Consider the following 18,811-nt stretch of genomic DNA (forward strand, 5'->3'; position numbering starts at 1 on the left):
TAACTTCTACGTTTTTCAACCGATTCAACCCATTCCAACTTTCAACTGTTCATCTTTTGCCTACCTATTCCACACCTTCCCACTTACCAAAATTTCCAAATTTTCAATTTTGAAATTCAACCAAATTCTACAAAATTTGGTTTTTCTACTCTAATTTCTACATTTTTCAACCGATTCAACCCATTCCAACTTTATTCACTTTGGTCACCTCATCCTTACCATATTCACCACCTTCACCCCCACTTCCACTATGCTTACAAAATTCAACCCTTGACCCCCACTTCCAGTGTGGCGGCCATCTTGGATTGACCCTGAAGTGCTCCCAATGAACCTAGAATGAACCGGAAGTGCCCCAAATCGAACCGGAAGTGACCTTAGGTAAACAGGAAGTGACCTCAGGTAAACCGGAAGTGACCCCAAATCAAACCGGAAGTGACCTTTTTAAACCGGAAGTGACCTTTCTAAACCGGAAGTGACCCCAAATTAACCGGAAGTGACCTCAGCTGGACCGGAAGTGCCTCTAATCAGACCGGAAGTGACCCAAATAGACCGGAAGTGACCCAAATCAACCCGGAAGTGAACTTATTTCAACATTAACTGCCATAAATAGCTACATTAGGCGCTAACTTTTGCATTTTTTGTCCGATTGAACCCGTTTCAACATTTTAACCCCAAAAGTGAACCTCCTGAAGCTGTTTTTTTACGTTTTGTTCCAAATTTCAAAATATTTTGGCGCAATTGCTTTTTCTTTTAATTCCCATTCATTCTCTATGGGGATTCAACATTTGCTCTCACTTCTACATTTTTTAACCGATTCAACCCGTTCCAACATTCAACTGTTCATCCTTTGCCTGCCTATTCCACAACTTTCCACTTACCAAAAATTCCAAAAATCAAATTTGAAATTCAACCATATTCTCAAAAATTTAGTATTACACTTCTATTTTCCACATTTCTCAAGAAATTCAACTCATTTCAACATCATTCGGCATCATTCCCCAAGAAGTGATTCAAAGTCTTCGCCTTCACACGCAATTTCTCCAGAAATTGCATTTTCTAGTTATTATTATTATTATTATATTTTATTCTCCACACTTTTTTGTCCCGCTTCTTCTTCCACATAGTTCATCCGATTCACTCCGTTCCACTTTTCACGCGTTCCAAATATTCACGAGATGAGCGCTTCCATTTTTCTCGTTCCGAAAATTTTCCGATTTCGCAAAATTCGCGAATTTACGACAAATTTTTCCCCATTCATTCTCAATGGCAGATTCGACATTTCACTTTTACGTCATTCCCCTTTGAAATTCACCTCATTCAGCACATTCAAACCACATTCCGAATGATTCTCGACATTCCCAAAATTCCCAAATTCAAAAATTTCACGTTTTCACGTTAAAAATTTCGACAAAATTTCACAAAATTCCGTTTTTCACCTCTAATTTCTACATTTTTTGACCGATTCAACCCATTCCAACTTTCAACTGTTCATCTTTTTCCTACCTATTCCACATCTTCCCACTTACCAAAATTTCCAAATTTTCAATTTTGAAATTCACACCAAATTCTACAAAATTTCGTTTTTCCAGTCTAATTTCTACATTTTTCAACCGATTCAACCCATTCCAACTCTATTCACTTTGGTCACCTCATCCTTACCATATTCACCCCTTCACCCCCACTTCCACTATGCTGTCACAATTCAACCCTTGACCCCCACGTCCAGTGTGGCGGCCATCTTGGATTGACCCTGAAGTGCTCCCAATGACCCTAGAATGAACCGGAAGTGCCCCAAATCGAACCGGAAGTGACCTTAGGTAAACAGGAAGTGACCTTAGGTAAACCGGAAGTGACCCCAAATCAAACCGGAAGTGACCTTTTTAAACCGGAAGTGACATTTTTAAACCGGAAGTGACCCCAAATAAACCGGAAGTGACCTCAGCTGGACCGGAAGTGCCTCTAATCAGACCGGAAGTGACCCAAATGGACCGGAAGTGACCCAAATCAACCCGGAAGTGAACTTATTTCAACATTAACTGCCATAAATAGCTACATTAGGCGCTAACTTTTGCATTTTTTGTCCGATTGAACCCGTTTCAACATTTTAACCCCAAAAGTGAACCTCCTGAAGCTGTTTTTTTTACGTTTTGTTCCAAATTTCAAAATATTTTGGCGCAATTGCTTTTTCTTTTAATTCCCATTCATTCTCTATGGAGATTCAACATTTGCTCTCACGTCTACATTTTTTAACCGATTCAACCCGTTCCAACATTCAACTGTTCATCTTTTGCCTACCTATTCCACAACCTCCCACCTACCACAAATTCCAAACTTCAAATTTGAAATTCAACCAAATTCTCCAAAATTTAGTATTACACTTCTATTTTCCACATTTCTCAAGAAATTCAACTCATTTCAACATCATTCGCCATCATTCCCCAAGAAGTGATTCAAAGTCTTCGCCTTCACACGCAATTTCTCCAGAAATTGCATTTTCTAGTTATTATTATTCTTCTATTTTATTCTCCACACTTTTTTGTCCCGCTTCTTCTTCCACATAGTTCATCCGATTCACTCCGTTCCACTTTTGACGTGTTCCAAATATTCACGAGATGAGCGCTTCCATTTTTCTCGTTCCGAAAATTTTCCGATTTCGCAAAATTCGCGAACTTACGACAAATTTTTCCCCATTCATTCTTAATGGCAGATTCGACATTTCACATTTACATCATTCCACTTTTTCTACATTGTTCAACCGATTCAACTCATTCCAACTTTCAACTGTTCATCTTTTGCCTACCTATTCCACAACTTCCCACTTACCAAAAATTCCAAATTTGAAATTCAACCAAATTCTCCAAAATTTCGTTTTTCCACTCTAACTGTTACGTTTTTCAACCGATTCAACCCATTCCAACTTTCAACTGTTCATCTTTTTCTAACTATTCCACAACTTCCAACTTATGAAAAATTCCAAATTTTCAAATTTGGAATTCAACCAAATTCTCAAAAATTTTGTTTTTCTACTCTAATTTCTACATTTTTCAACCGATTCAACTCATTCGAACTTTCAACTGTTCATGTTTTGCCTACCTATTCCACAACTTCCCGTTTACCAAAAATTCCAAATTTGAAATTCAACCAAATCTTTCTAAATTTCGGTTTTCTACTCTAATTTCTACATTGTTCAACCGATTCAACTCATTCCAACTTTCAACTGTTCATCTTTTGCCTATCTATTCCACAACTTCCCACTTACCAAAAATTCCATATTTGAAATTCAACCAAATTCTCCAACATTTTGTTTTTCTACTCTAATTTCTACATTGTTCAACCGATTCAACCCATTCCAACTTTCAACTCTTCATCTTTTGCCTACCTATTCCACAACTTCCGACTTACCAAAAATTCCCAATTTGAAATTCAACCAAAATCTCCAAAATTTCGTTTTTCTACTCTAATTTCTACATTGTTCAACCGATTCAACCCGTTCCAACTTTCAACTCTTCATCTTTTGCCTACCTATTCCACAACTTCCCACTTACCAAAAATTCAAAATTTGAAATTCAACCAAATTCTCAAACATTTTGTTTTTCTTCTCTAATCTTTACATTGTGCAACCGATTCAATCCATTCCAACTTTCAACTTTTCATCTTTTGCTTACCTATTTCACAACTTCCCACTTATCAAAAATTCCAAATTTGGAATTCAACCAAATTCTCAAAAATTTTGTTTTTCTACTCTAATTTCTACATTTTTAACCGATTATTCTCATTCCAACTTTCAACTGTTCATGTTTTGCCTACCTATTCCACAACTTCCCGTTTACCAAAAATTCCAAATTTGAAATTCAACCAAATTCTCCAAAATTTCGTTTTTCTAATCTAATTTCTACATTGTTCAACCGATTCAACCCATTCCAACTTTCAACTCTTCATCTTTTGCCTACCTATTCCACAACTTCCCACTTACCAAAAATTCCATATTTGAAATTCAACCAAATTCTCCAACATTTTGTTTTTCTACTCTAATTTCTACATTGTTCAACCGATTCAACCCATTCCAACTTTCAACTCTTCATCTTTTGCCTACCTATTCCACAACTTCCGACTTACCAAAAATTCCAAATTTGAAATTCAACCAAATTCTCAAAAATTTTGTTTTTCTACTCTAATTTCCACATTTTTTAACCGATTCAACTCATTCCAACTTTCAACTGTTCATGTTTTGCCTACCTATTCCACAACTTCCCGTTTACCAAAAATTCCAAATTTGAAATTCAACCAAATTCTCCAAAATTTCGTTTTTCTAATCTAATTTCTACATTGTTCAACCGATTCAACCCATTCCAACTTTCAACTCTTCATCTTTTGCCTACCTATTCCACAACTTCCCACTTACCAAAAATTCCATATTTGAAATTCAACCAAATTCTCCAACATTTTGTTTTTCTACTCTAATTTCTACATTGTTCAACCGATTCAACCCATTCCAACTTTCAACTCTTCATCTTTTGCCTACCTATTCCACAACTTCCGACTTACCAAAAATTCCAAATTTGAAATTCAACCAAAATCTCCAAAACTTCGTTTTTCTACTCTAATTTCTACATTGTTCAACCGATTCGACCCGTTTCAACTTTCAACTCTTCATCTTTTGCCTACCTATTCCACAACTTCCCACTTACAAAAAATTCAAAATTTGAAATTCAACCAAATTCTCAAACATTTTGTTTTTCTTCTCTAATCTTTACATTGTGCAACCGATTCAATCCATTCCAACTTTCAACTTTTCATCTTTTGCTTACCTATTTCACAACTTCCCACTTACCAAAAATTCCAAATTTGAAATTCAACCAAATTCTGCGAAATTTCATTTTTCGACTCTAATTTGTACATTTTTCAACCGATTCAACCCATTCCGACTTTCAACTCATCTTTTGCCTACGTATTACACAACTTCCCACTTACCAAAAATCCCAAATTTGAAATTCAACCAAATTCTCCAAAATTTTGTTTTTCTACTCTCATTTCTACATTTCTCTACCGATTCAACCCATTCCAACTTTCAACTCTTCATCTTTTCTTACCTATTCCACAACTTTCCCTTACAAAAAATTCCAAATTTTGAATTTTGAAATTCAACCAAATTTTCCAAAAATGTGTTTTTCTACTCTAATTTTCACATTGTTGAACCGATTCAACCCATTCCAACTTTCAACTCTTCATCTTTTTCCTACCTATTCCCCAAATTTCCACTTGCCATAAATTCCACATTTTAAGATTTTAAACTCAACCAAATTCTCCAAAATTCTGAAATTCCACCAAATTCTCCAAAATTCCGTTTTTCACCTCTATTTTCTACATTTCTCAAGTAATTCAACTCGTTTCAGCATAATTCGCCATCATTCCCCAAGAAGTGATTCAAAGTCTTCGCCTTCACACGCAATTTCTCCAGAAATTGCATTTTCTAGTTATTATTATTCTTCTATTTTATTCCCGCCACTTTTTTGTCCCGCTTCTTCTTCCACATAATTCATCCGATTCACTCCGTTCCACTTTTGACGTATTCCAAATATTCACGGGATGAGCGCTTCCATTTTTCTCGTTCCGAAAATTTTCCGATTTCGCAAAATTCGCGAATTTACGACAAATTTTTCCCCATTCATTCTCAATGGCAGATTCGACATTTCACATTTACGTCATTCCCCTTTTACATTCACCTCATTCAGCACATTCAAACCACATTCGGAATGATTCTCGACATTCCCAAAATTCCCAAATTCAAAAATTTCACGTTTTCTCGTTAAAAATTCCGACAAAATTTCACGAAATTTCGTTTTTCACCTCTAATTTCTACATTTTTCGACCGATTCAACCCGTTCCAACTTCCAACTGTTCATCTTTTGCCTACCTATTCCACAACTTCCCACTTACAAAAAAATTCCAAATTTTCAAATTTGAAATTCAACCAAATTCTTCGTAATTTCGTTTTTCTACTCTAACTTCTACATTTTTCAACCGATTCAACCCATTCCAACTTTCAACTGTTCATCTTTTGCCTGCCTATTCCACAACTTCTCACCTACCAAAAATTCCAAAATTTCAAATTTGAAATTCAACCAAATTCTCAAAAATTTCGTTTTTCTACTCTAACTTCTACGTTTTTCAACCGATTCAACCCATTCCAACTTTCAACTGTTCATCTTTTGCCTACCTATTCCACACCTTCCCACTTACCAAAATTTCAATTTTGAAATTCAACCAAATTCTACAAAATTTGGTTTTTCTACTCTAATTTCTACATTTTTCAACCGATTCAACCCATTCCAACTTTATTCACTTTGGTCACCTCATCCTTACCATATTCACCACCTTCACCCCCACTTCCACTATGCTTACACAATTCAACCCTTGACCCCCACTTCCAGTGTGGCGGCCATCTTGGATTGACCCTGAAGTGCTCCCAATGACCCTAGAATGAACCGGAAGTGCCCCAAATCGAACCGGACGTGACCTTAGGTAAACAGGAAGTGACCTTAGGTAAACCGGAAGTGACCCCAAATCAAACCGGAAGTGACCTTTTTAAACCGGAAGTGACCTTTTTTAACCGGAAGTGACCCCAAATAAACCGGAAGTGACCTCAGCTGGACCGGAAGTGCCTCTGATCAGACCGGAAGTGACCCAAATAGACCGGAAGTGACCCAAATCAACCCGGAAGTGAACTTATTTCAACATTAACTGTCATAAATAGCTACATTAGGCGCTAACTTTTGCATTTTTTGTCCGATTGAACCCGTTTCAACATTTTAACCCCAAAAGTGAACCTCCTGAAGCTGTTTTTTTACGTTTTGTTCCAAATTTCAAAATATTTTGGCGCAATTGCTTTTTCTTTTAATTCCCATTCATTCTCTATGGGGATTCAACATTTGCTCTCACTTCTACATTTTTTAACCGATTCAACCCGTTCCAACATTCAACTGTTCATCCTTTGCCTGCCTATTCCACAACTTTCCACTTACCAAAAATTCCAAAAATCAAATTTGAAATTCAACCATATTCTCAAAAATTTAGTATTACACTTCTATTTTCCACATTTCTCAAGAAATTCAACTCATTTCAACATCATTCGGCATCATTCCCCAAGAAGTGATTCAAAGTCTTCGCCTTCACACGCAATTTCTCCAGAAATTGCATTTTCTAGTTATTATTATTATTCTTCTATTTTATTCTCCACACTTTTTTGTCCCGCTTCTTCTTCCACATAGTTCATCCGATTCACTCCGTTCCACTTTTGATGTATTCCAAATATTCACGAGATGAGCGCTTCCATTTTTCTCGTTCCGAAAATTTTCCGATTTCGCAAAATTCGCGAATTTACGACAAATTTTTCCCCATTCATTCTCAATGGCAGATTCGACATTTCACATTTACGTCATTCCCCTTTTAAATTCACCTCATTCAGCACATTCAAACCACATTCGGAATGATTCTCGACATTCCCAAAATTCCCAAATTCAAAAATTTCACGTTTTCACGTTAAAAATTCCGACAAAATTTCACGAAATTTCATTTTTCACCTCTAATTTCTACATTTTTCGACCGATTCAACCCGTTCCAACTTCCAACTGTTCATCTTTTGCCTACCTATTCCACAACTTCCCACTTACAAAAAAATTCCAAATTTTCAAATTTGAAATTCAACCAAATTTTTCGTAATTTCGTTTTTCTACTCTAATTTCTACATTTTTCAACCGATTCAACCCATTCCAACTTTCAACTGTTCATCTTTTGCCTACCTATTCCACACCTTCCCACTTACCAAAATTTCCAAATTTTCAATTTTGAAATACAACCAAATTCTACAAAATTTGGTTTTTCTACTCTAATTTCTACATTTTTCAACCGATTCAACCCATTCCAACTTTATTCACTTTGGTCACCTCATCCTTACCATATTCACCCCTTTCACCCCCACTTCCACTATGCTTACAAAATTCAACCCTTGACCCCCACTTCCAGTGTGGCGGCCATCTTGGATTGACCCTGAAGTGCTCCCAATGAACCTAGAATGAACCGGAAGTGGCCCAAATCAAACCGGAAGTGACCTTAGGTAAACAGGAAGTGACCTCAGGTAAACCGGAAGTGACCCCAAATCAAACCGGAAGTGACCTTTTTAAACCGGAAGTGACCTTTTTAAACCGGAAGTGACCCCAAATAAACCGGAAGTGACCTCAGCTGGACCGGAAGTGCCTCTAATCAGACCGGAAGTGACCCAAATGGACCGGAAGTGACCCAAATCAACCCGGAAGTGAACTTATTTCAACATTAACTGCCATAAATAGCTACATTAGGCGCTAACTTTTGCATTTTTTGTCCGATTGAACCCGTTTCAACATTTTAACCCCAAAAGTGAACCTCCTGAAGCTGTTTTTTTACGTTTTGTTCCAAATTTCAAAATATTTTGGCGCAATTGCTTTTTCTTTTAATTCCCATTCATTCTCTATGGGGATTCAACATTTGCTCTCACTTCTACATTTTTTAACCGATTCAACCCGTTCCAACATTCAACTGTTCATCCTTTGCCTGCCTATTCCACAACTTTCCACTTACCAAAAATTCCAAAAATCAAATTTGAAATTCAACCATATTCTCAAAAATTTAGTATTACACTTCTATTTTCCACATTTCTCAAGAAATTCAACTCATTTCAACATCATTCGGCATCATTCCCCAAGAAGTGATTCAAAGTCTTCGCCTTCACACGCAATTTCTCCAGAAATTGCATTTTCTAGTTATTATTATTCTTCTATTTTATTCCCGCCACTTTTTTGTCCCGCTTCTTCTTCCACATAATTCATCCGATTCACTCCGTTCCACTTTTGACGTATTCCAAATATTCACGAGATGAGCGCTTCCATTTTTCTCGTTCCGAAAATTTTCCGATTTCGCAAAATTCGCGAATTTACGACAAATTTTTCCCCATTCATTCTCAATGGCAGATTCGACATTTCACATTTACGTCATTCCCCTTTTAAATTCACCTCATTCAGCACATTCAAACCACATTCGGAATGATTCTCGACATTCCCAAAATTCCCAAATTCAAAAATTTCACGTTTTCACGTTAAAAATTCCGACAAAATTTCACGAAATTTCGTTTTTCACCTCTAATTTCTACATTTTTCGACCGATTCAACCCATTCCAACTTCCAACTGTTCATCTTTTGCCTACCTATTCCACAACTTCCCACTTACAAAAAAATTCCAAATTTTCAAATTTGAAATTCAACCAAATTCTTCGTAATTTCATTTTTCTACTCTAATTTCTACATTTTTCAACCGATTCAACCCATTCCAACTTTCAACTGTTCATCTTTTGCCTGCCTATTCCACAACTTCTCACATACCAAATATTCAAAATTTTCAAATTTGAAATTCAACCAAATTCTACAAAATTTTGTTTTTTTACTCTAACTTCTACGTTTTTCAACCGATTCAACCCATTCCAACTTTCAACTGTTCATCTTTTGCCTGCCTATTCCACAACTTCTCACCTACCAAAAACTCCAAATTTTTAAATTTGAAATTCAACCAAATTCTCCAAAATTTCGTTTTTCTACTCTAACTTCTACATTTTTCAACCGATTCAACTCATTCCAACTTTCAACTGTTCATCTTTTGCCAACCTATTCCACAACTTCCCATTTGCCAAAAATTCCAAATTTGAAATTCAACCAAATTTTTCTAAATTTCGTTTTTCTACTCTAATTTCTACATTTTTCAACCGATTCTACCCATTCCAACTTTCAACTGTTCATCTTTTGCCTACCTATTGCACAACGTCCCACCTACCAAAAATTCCAAATTTGAAATTCAACCAAATTACCCAAAATTTCATTTTTCTACTCTAATTTCTACATTGTTCAACCGATTCAACCCATTCCAACTTTCAACTGTTCATCTTTTGCCTACCTATTCCACAACTTCCCGTTTACCAAAAATTCCAAATTTGAAATTCAACCAAATTTTTCAAAATTTCGTTTTTTCTACTCTAATTTCTACATTTTTCAACCAATTCTACCCATTCCAACTTTCAACTGTTCATCTTTTGCCTACCTATTCCACAACTTCCCACTGATCAAAAATTCCAAATTTGAAATTCAACCAAATTCTCCAAATTTTCGTTTTTCTACTCTAATTTCTACATTTTTCAACTTATTCAACTCATTCCAACTTTCAACTGTTCATCTTTTGCCAACCTATTCCACAACTTCCCATTTGCCAAAAATTCCAAATTTGAAATTCAACCAAATTTTTCTAAATTTCGTCTTTCTACTCTAATTTCTACATTTTTCAACCGATTCTAGCCATTCCAACTTTCAACTGTTCATCATTTTTCTACCTATTCCACAACTTTCCACTTACCAAAAATTCCAAACTTTCAAATTTGAAATTCAACCAAATTCTCCAAAATTTAGTATTACACTTCTATTTTCTCAAGAAATTCAACTCATTTCAACATCATTCGGCATCATTCCCCAAGAAGTGATTCAAAGTCTTCGCCTTCACACGCAATTTCTCCAGAAATTGCATTTTCTAGTTATTATTATTATTCTTCTATTTTATTCTCCACACTTTTTTGTCCCGCTTCTTCTTCCACATAGTTCATCCGATTCACTCCGTTCCACTTTTGACGTGTTCCAAATATTCACGAGATGAGCGCTTCCATTTTTCTCGTTCCGAAAATTTTCCGATTTCGCAAAATTCGCGAACTTACGACAAATTTTTCCCCATTCATTCTTAATGGCAGATTCGACATTTCACATTTACATCATTCCACTTTTTTCTACATTGTTCAACCGATTCAACTCATTCCAACTTTCAACTGTTCATCTTTTGCCTACCTATTCCACAACTTCCCACTTACCAAAAATTCCAAATTTGAAATTCAACCAAATTCTCCAAAATTTCGTTTTTCCACTCTAACTTTTACGTTTTTCAACCGATTCAACCCATTCCAACTTTCAACTGTTCATCTTTTTCTAACTATTCCACAACTTCCAACTTATGAAAAATTCCAAATTTTCAAATTTGGAATTCAACCAAATTCTCAAAAATTTTGTTTTTCTACTCTAATTTCTACATTTTTCAACCGATTCAACTCATTCCAACTTTCAACTGTTCATGTTGTGCCTACCTATTCCACAACTTCCCACTTACCAAAAATTCCATATTTGAAATTCAACCAAATTCTCCAACATTTTGTTTTTCTACTCTAATTTCTACATTTTTCAACCGATTCAACCCATTCCAACTTTCAACTCTTCATCTTTTGCCTACCTATTCCACAACTTCCCACTTACCAAAAATTCCATATTTGAAATTCAACTAAATTCTCCAACATTTTGTTTTTCTACTCTAATTTCTACATTGTTCAACCGATTCAACCCATTCCAACTTTCAACTCTTCATCTTTTGCCTACCTATTCCACAACTTCCGACTTACCAAAAATTCCAAATTTGGAATTCAACCAAATTCTCGAAATTTTTGTTTTTCTACTCTAATTTCTACATTTTTTAACCGATTCAACTCATTCCAACTTTCAACTGTTCATGTTTTGCCTACCTATTCCACAACTTCCCGTTTACCAAAAATTCCAAATTTGAAATTCAACCAAATTCTCCAAAATTTCGTTTTTCTAATCTAATTTCTACATTGTTCAACCAATTCAACCCATTCCAACTTTCAACTCTTCATCTTTTGCCTACCTATTCCACAACTTCCCACTTACCAAAAATTCCATATTTGAAATTCAACCAAATTCTCCAACATTTTGTTTTTCTACTCTAATTTCTACATTGTTCAACCGATTCAACCCATTCCAACTTTCAACTCTTCATCTTTGGCCTACCTATTCCACAACTTCCGACTTACCAAAAATTCCAAATTTGAAATTCAACCAAAATCTCCAAAATTTCGTTTTTCTACTGTAATTTCTACATTGTTCAATCGATTCAACCCATTCCAACTTTCAACTCTTCATCTTTTGCCTACCTATTCCACAATTTCCCACTTACCAAAAATTAAAAATTAAAAATTTGAATTTCAACCAAATTCTCAAACATTTTGTTTTTCTACTCTAATCTTTACATTGTGCAACCGATTCAATCCATTCCAACTTTCAACTTTTCATCTTTTGCTTACCTATTTCACAACTTTCCACTTACCAAAAATTCCAAATTTGAAATTCAACCAAATTCTGCAAAATTTCGTTTTTCGACTCTAATTTGTACATTTTTCAACCCATTCAACCCATTCCAACTTTCAACTCTTCATCTTTTGCCTACATATTACACAACTTCCCACTTACCAAAAATCCCAAATTTGAAATTCAACCAAATTCTCCAAAATTTCGTTTTTCTACTCTCATTTCTACATTTCTCTACCGATTCAACCCATTCCAACTTTCAACTCTTCATCTTTTGCTTACCTATTCCACAACTTCCCCTTACAAAAAATTCCAAATTTTGAAATTTGAAATTCAACCAAATTCTCCAAAAATGTGTTTTTCTACTCTAATTTTCACATTGTTCAACCGATTCAACTCATTCCAACTTTCAACTCTTCATCTTTTTCCTACCTATTCCCCAAATTTCCACTTGCCATAAATTCCACATTTTAAGATTTTAAACTCAACCAAATTCTCCAAAATTCTGAAATTCCACCAAATTCTCCAAAATTCCGTTTTTCACCTCTATTTTCTACATTTCTCAAGTAATTCAACTCGTTTCAGCATAATTCGCCAGCATTCCCCAAGAAGTGATTCAAAGTCTTCGCCTTCACACGCAATTTCTCCAGAAATTGCATTTTCTAGTTATTATTATTATTCTTCTATTTTATTCCCGCCACTTTTTTGTCCCGCTTCTTCTTCCACATAATTCATCCGATTCACTCCGTTCCACTTTTGACGTATTCCAAATATTCACGAGATGAGCGCTTCCATTTTTCTCGTTCCGAAAATTTTCCGATTTCGCAAAATTCGCGAATTTACGACAAATTTTTCCCCATTCATTCTCAATGGCAGATTCGACATTTCACATTTACGTCATTCCCCTTTTAAATTCACCTCATTCAGCACATTCAAACCACATTCGGAATGATTCTCGACATTCCCAAAATTCCCAAATTCAAAAATTTCACGTTTTCTCGTTAAAAATTCCGACAAAATTTCACGAAATTTCGTTTTTCACCTCTAATTTCTACATTTTTCGACCGATTCAACCCGTTCCAACTTCCAACTGTTCATCTTTTGCCTACCTATTCCGCAACTTCCCACTTACAAAAAAATTCCAAATTTTCAAATTTGAAATTCAACCAAATTCTTCGTAATTTCGTTTTTCTACTCTAACTTCTACATTTTTCAACCGATTCAACCCATTCCAACTTCCAACTGTTCATCTTTTGCCTGCCTATTCCACAACTTCTCACCTACCAAAAATTCCAAAATTTCAAATTTGAAATTCAACCAAATTCTCCAAAATTTCGTTTTTCTACTCTAACTTCTACGTTTTTCAACCGATTCAACCCATTCCAACTTTCAACTGTTCATCTTTTGCCTACCTATTCCACACCTTCCCACTTACCAAAATTTCCAAATTTTCAATTTTGAAATTCAACCAAATTCTACAAAATTTGGTTTTTCTACTCTAATTTCTACATTTTTCAACCGATTCAACCCATTCCAACTTTATTCACTTTGGTCACCTCATCCTTACCATATTCACCACCTTCACCCCCACTTCCACTATGCTTACAAAATTCAACCCTTGACCCCCACTTCCAGTGTGGCGGCCATCTTGGATTGACCCTGAAGTGCTCCCAATGAACCTAGAATGAACCGGAAGTGCCCCAAATCGAACCGGAAGTGACCTTAGGTAAACAGGAAGTGACCTTAGGTAAACCGGAAGTGACCCCAAATCAAACCGGAAGTGACCTTTTTAAACCGGAAGTGACCTTTTTAAACCGGAAGTGACCCCAAATAAACCGGAAGTGACCTCAGCTAGACCGGAAGTGCCTCTAATCAAACCGGAAGTGACCCAAATAGACCGGAAGTGACCCAAATCAACCCGGAAGTGAACTTATTTCAAAATTAACTGCCCTAAATAGCTACATTAGGCGCTAACTTTTGCATTTTTTGTCCGATTGAACCCGTTTCAACATTTTAACCCCAAAAGTGAACCTCCTGAAGCTTTTTTTTTACGTTTTGTTCCAAATTTCAAAATATTTTGGCGCAATTGCTTTTTCTTTTGATTCCCATTCATTCTCTATGGGGATTCAACATTTGCTCTCACTTCTACATTTTTTAACCGATTCAACCCGTTCCAACATTCAACTGTTCATCCTTTGCCTGCCTATTCCACAACTTTCCACTTACCAAAATTCTCTACAATTTCGTTTTTCTACTCTTTTTTCCACATTTTTCAACCGATTCAACCCATTCCAACTTTATTCACTTTGTTTACCTTATGCTTACCATATTCACCTCCTTCACCCACACTTCCAGTGTGGCGGCCATCTTGGATTGACCCTGAAGTGCCCCCAATGAACCCAGAATGTACCGGAAGTGCCCCATATCAAGCCGCAAGTGACCTTAGGTAAACAGGAAGTGACCTTAGGTAAACCGGAAGTGACCCCAAATCAAACCGGAAGTGACCTTTTTAAACCGGAAGTGACCTTTTAAAACCGGAAGTGACCCCAAATAAACCGGAAGTGACCTCAGCTGGACCGGAAGTGCCTCTAATCAAACCGGAAGTGACCCAAATCAAACCGGAAGTGACCTTATTTCAACATTAACTGCCCTAAATAGCTACATTAGTCGCTAACTTTTGCATTTTTTGTCCGATTGAACCCGTTTCAACATTTTAACCCCAAAGGTGAACCTCCTGAAGCTGTTTTTTTTCGTTTTGTTCCAAATTTTACAATATTTTGGCGCAATTATTTTTTCTTTTAATTCCCATTCATTCTCTATGGGGATTCAATATTTGCTCTAACTTCTACATTTTTTAACCAATTCAACCCGTTCCAACATTTGACTGTTCATCTTTTGCCTACCTATTCCACAACCTCCCACTTACCAAAAATTCCAAACTTCAAATTAGAAATTCAACCAAATTCTCCAAAATTTAGTATTACACTTCTATTTTCCACATTTCTCAAGAAATTCAACTCATTTCAACATCATTCGGCATCATTCCCAAAGAAGTGATTCAAAGTCTTCGCCTTCACACGCAATTTCTCCAGAAATTGCATTTTCTAGTTATTATTATTCTTCTATTTTATTCTCCACACTTTTTTGTCCCGCTTCTTCTTCCACATAGTTCATCCGATTCACTCCGTTCCACTTTTGACGTGTTCCAAATATTCACGAGATGAGCGCTTCCATTTTTCTCGTTCCGAAAATTTTCCGATTTCGCAAAATTCGCGAACTTACGACAAATTTTTCCCCATTCATTCTTAATGGCAGATTCGACATTTCACATTTACATCATTCCACTTTTTTCTACATTGTTCAACCGATTCAACTCATTCCAACTTTCAACTGTTCATCTTTTTCCTACCTATTCCACAACTTCCCACTTACCAAAAATTCCAAATTTGAAATTCAACCAAATTCTCCAAAATTTAGTTTTTCCACTCTAACTTTTACGTTTTTCAACCGATTCAACCCATTCCAACTTTCAACTGTTCATCTTTTTCTAACTATTCCACAACTTCCAACTTATGAAAAATTCAAAACTTTCAAATTTGGAATTCAACCAAATTCTCAAAAATTTTGTTTTTCTACTCTAATTTATACATTTTTCAACCGATTTAACTCATTCCAACTTTCAACTGTTCATGTTTTGCCTACCTATTCCACAACTTCCCGTTTACCAAAAATTCCAAATTTGAAATTCAACCAAATCTTTCTAAATTTCGTTTTTCTACTCTAATTTCTACATTGTTCAACCGATTCAACTCATTCCAACTTTCAACTGTTCATCTTTTGCTTATCTATTCCACAACTTCCCACTTACCAAAAATTCCATATTTGAAATTCAACCAAATTCTCCAACATTTTGTTTTTCTACTCTAATTTCTACATTGTTCAACCGATTCAACCCATTCCAACTTTCAACTCTTCATCTTTTGCCTACCTATTCCACAACTTCCCACTTACCAAAAATTCCAAATTTGAAATTCTACCAAAATCTCCACAATTTCGTTTTTCTACTCTAATTTCTACATTGTTCAACCGATTCAACCCGTTCCAACTTTCAACTCTTCATCTTTTGCCTACCTATTCCACAACTTCCCACTTACCAAAAATTCAAAATTTGAAATTCAACCAAATTCTCAAACATTTTGTTTTTCTTCTCTAATCTTTACATTGTGAAACCGATTCAATCCATTCCAACTTTCAACTTTTCATCTTTTGCTTACCTATTTCACAACTTCCCACTTACCAAAAATTCCAAATTTGGAATTCAACCAAATTCTCAAAAATTGTGTTTTTCTACTCTAATTTCTACATTTTTTAACCGATTCAACTCATTCCAACTTTCAACTGTTCATGTTTTGCCTACCTATTCCACAACTTCCCGTTTACCAAAAATTCCAAATTTGAAATTCAACCAAATTCTCCAAAATTTCGTTTTTCTAATCTAATTTCTACATTGTTCAACCGATTCAGCCCATTCCAACTTTCAACTCTTCATCTTTTGCCTACCTATTCCACAACTTCCCACTTACCAAAAATTCCATATTTGAAATTCAACCAAATTCTCCAACATTTTGTTTTTCTACTCTAATTTCTACATTGTTCAACCGATTCAACCCATTCCAACTTTCAACTCTTCATCTTTGGCCTACCTATTCCACAACTTCCGACTTACCAAAAATTCCAAATTTGAAATTCAACCAAAATCTCCAAAATTTCGTTTTTCTACTGTAATTTCTACATTGTTCAACCGATTCAACCCATTCCAACTTTCAACTCTTCATCTTTTGCCTACCTATTCCACAATTTCCCACTTACCAAAAATTAAAAATTAAAAATTTGAAATTCAACCAAATTCTCAAACATTTTGTTTTTCTACTCTAATCTTTACATTGTGCAACCGATTCAATCCATTCCAACTTTCAACTTTTCATCTTTTGCTTACCTATTTCACAACTTCCCACTTACCAAAAATTCCAAATTTGAAATTCAACCAAATTCTGCAAAATTTCGTTTTTCGACTCTAATTTGTACATTTTTCAACCGATTCAACCCATTCCAACTTTCAACTCTTCATCTTTTGCCTACGTATTACACAACTTCCCACTTACCAAAAATCCCAAATTTGAAATTCAACCAAATTCTCCAAAATTTCGTTTTTCTACTCTCATTTCTACATTTCTCTACCGATTCAACCCATTCCAACTTTCAACTCTTCATCTTTTGCTTACCTATTCCACAACTTCCCCTTACAAAAAATTCCAAATTTTGAAATTTGAAATTCAACCAAATTCTCCAAAAATGTGTTTTTCTACTCTAATTTTCACATTGTTCAACCGATTCAACTCATTCCAACTTTCAACTCTTCATCTTTTTCCTACCTATTCCCCAAATTTCCACTTGCCATAAATTCCACATTTTAAGATTTTAAACTCAACCAAATTCTCCAAAATTCTGAAATTCCACCAAATTCTCCAAAATTCCGTTTTTCACCTCTATTTTCTACATTTCTCAAGTAATTCAACTCGTTTCAGCATAATTCGCCAGCATTCGCCAAGAAGTGATTCAAAGTCTTCGCCTTCACACGCAATTTCTCCAGAAATTGCATTTTCTAGTTATTGTGTGAAGGCGATGGCCTTCACACATATGTTATTCTACACCATTCTCTATTATTATTATTATTATTATTATTGTGTGAAGGCGATGGCCTTCACACATATGTTATTCTACACCATTCTCTATTATTATTATTATTATTATTATTATTATTCTATTTTATTCTCCACACTTTTTTGTCCCGCTTCTTCTTCCACATAGTTCATCCGATTCACTCCGTTCCACTTTTAACGTGTTCCAAATATTCACGAGATGAGCGCTTCCATTTTTCTCGTTCCGAAAATTTTCCGATTTCGCAAAATTCGCGAACTTACGACAAATTTTTCCCCATTCATTCTTAATGGCAGTTTCGACATTTCACATTTACATCATTCCACTTTTTTCTACATTGTTCAACCGATTCAACTCATTCCAACTTTCAACTGTTCATCTTTTGCCTACCTATTCCACAACTTCCCACTTACCAAAAATTCCAAATTTGAAATTCAACCAAATTCTCCAAAATTTCGTTTTTCCACTCTAACTTTTACGTTTTTCAACCGATTCAACCCATTCCAACTTTCAACTGTTCATCTTTTTCTAACTATTCCACAACTTCCAACTTACGAAAAATTCCAAATTTTCAAATTTGGAATTCAACCAAATTCTCAAAAATTTTGTTTTTCTACTCTAATTTCTACATTTTTCAACCGATTCAACTCATTCCAACTTTCAACTGTTCATGTTTTGCCTACCTATTCCACAACTTCCCGTTTACCAAAAATTCCAAATTTGAAATTCAACCAAATCTTTCTAAATTTCGTTTTTCTACTCTAATTTCTACATTGTTCAACCGATTCAACTCATTCCAACTTTCAACTGTTCATCTTTTGCCTATATATTCCTCAACTTCCCACTTACCAAAAATTCCATATTTGAAATTCAACCAAATT

General features: G+C 35.2%; 1 protein-coding gene across 2 annotated transcripts in view; it reads right to left on the reverse strand.

The window, feature by feature from the left end:
• Positions 1 to 18,811, reverse strand: part of edem2 (ER degradation enhancer, mannosidase alpha-like 2) — a 156,901-nt gene that overhangs the window by 48,238 nt on the left and 89,852 nt on the right. The window lies entirely within an intron of this gene.

This window comes from Syngnathus scovelli, chromosome 2, assembly GCF_024217435.2.
Source record: "Syngnathus scovelli strain Florida chromosome 2, RoL_Ssco_1.2, whole genome shotgun sequence".
In the NCBI taxonomy this organism is placed as follows: Eukaryota; Metazoa; Chordata; class Actinopteri; order Syngnathiformes; family Syngnathidae; genus Syngnathus; species Syngnathus scovelli.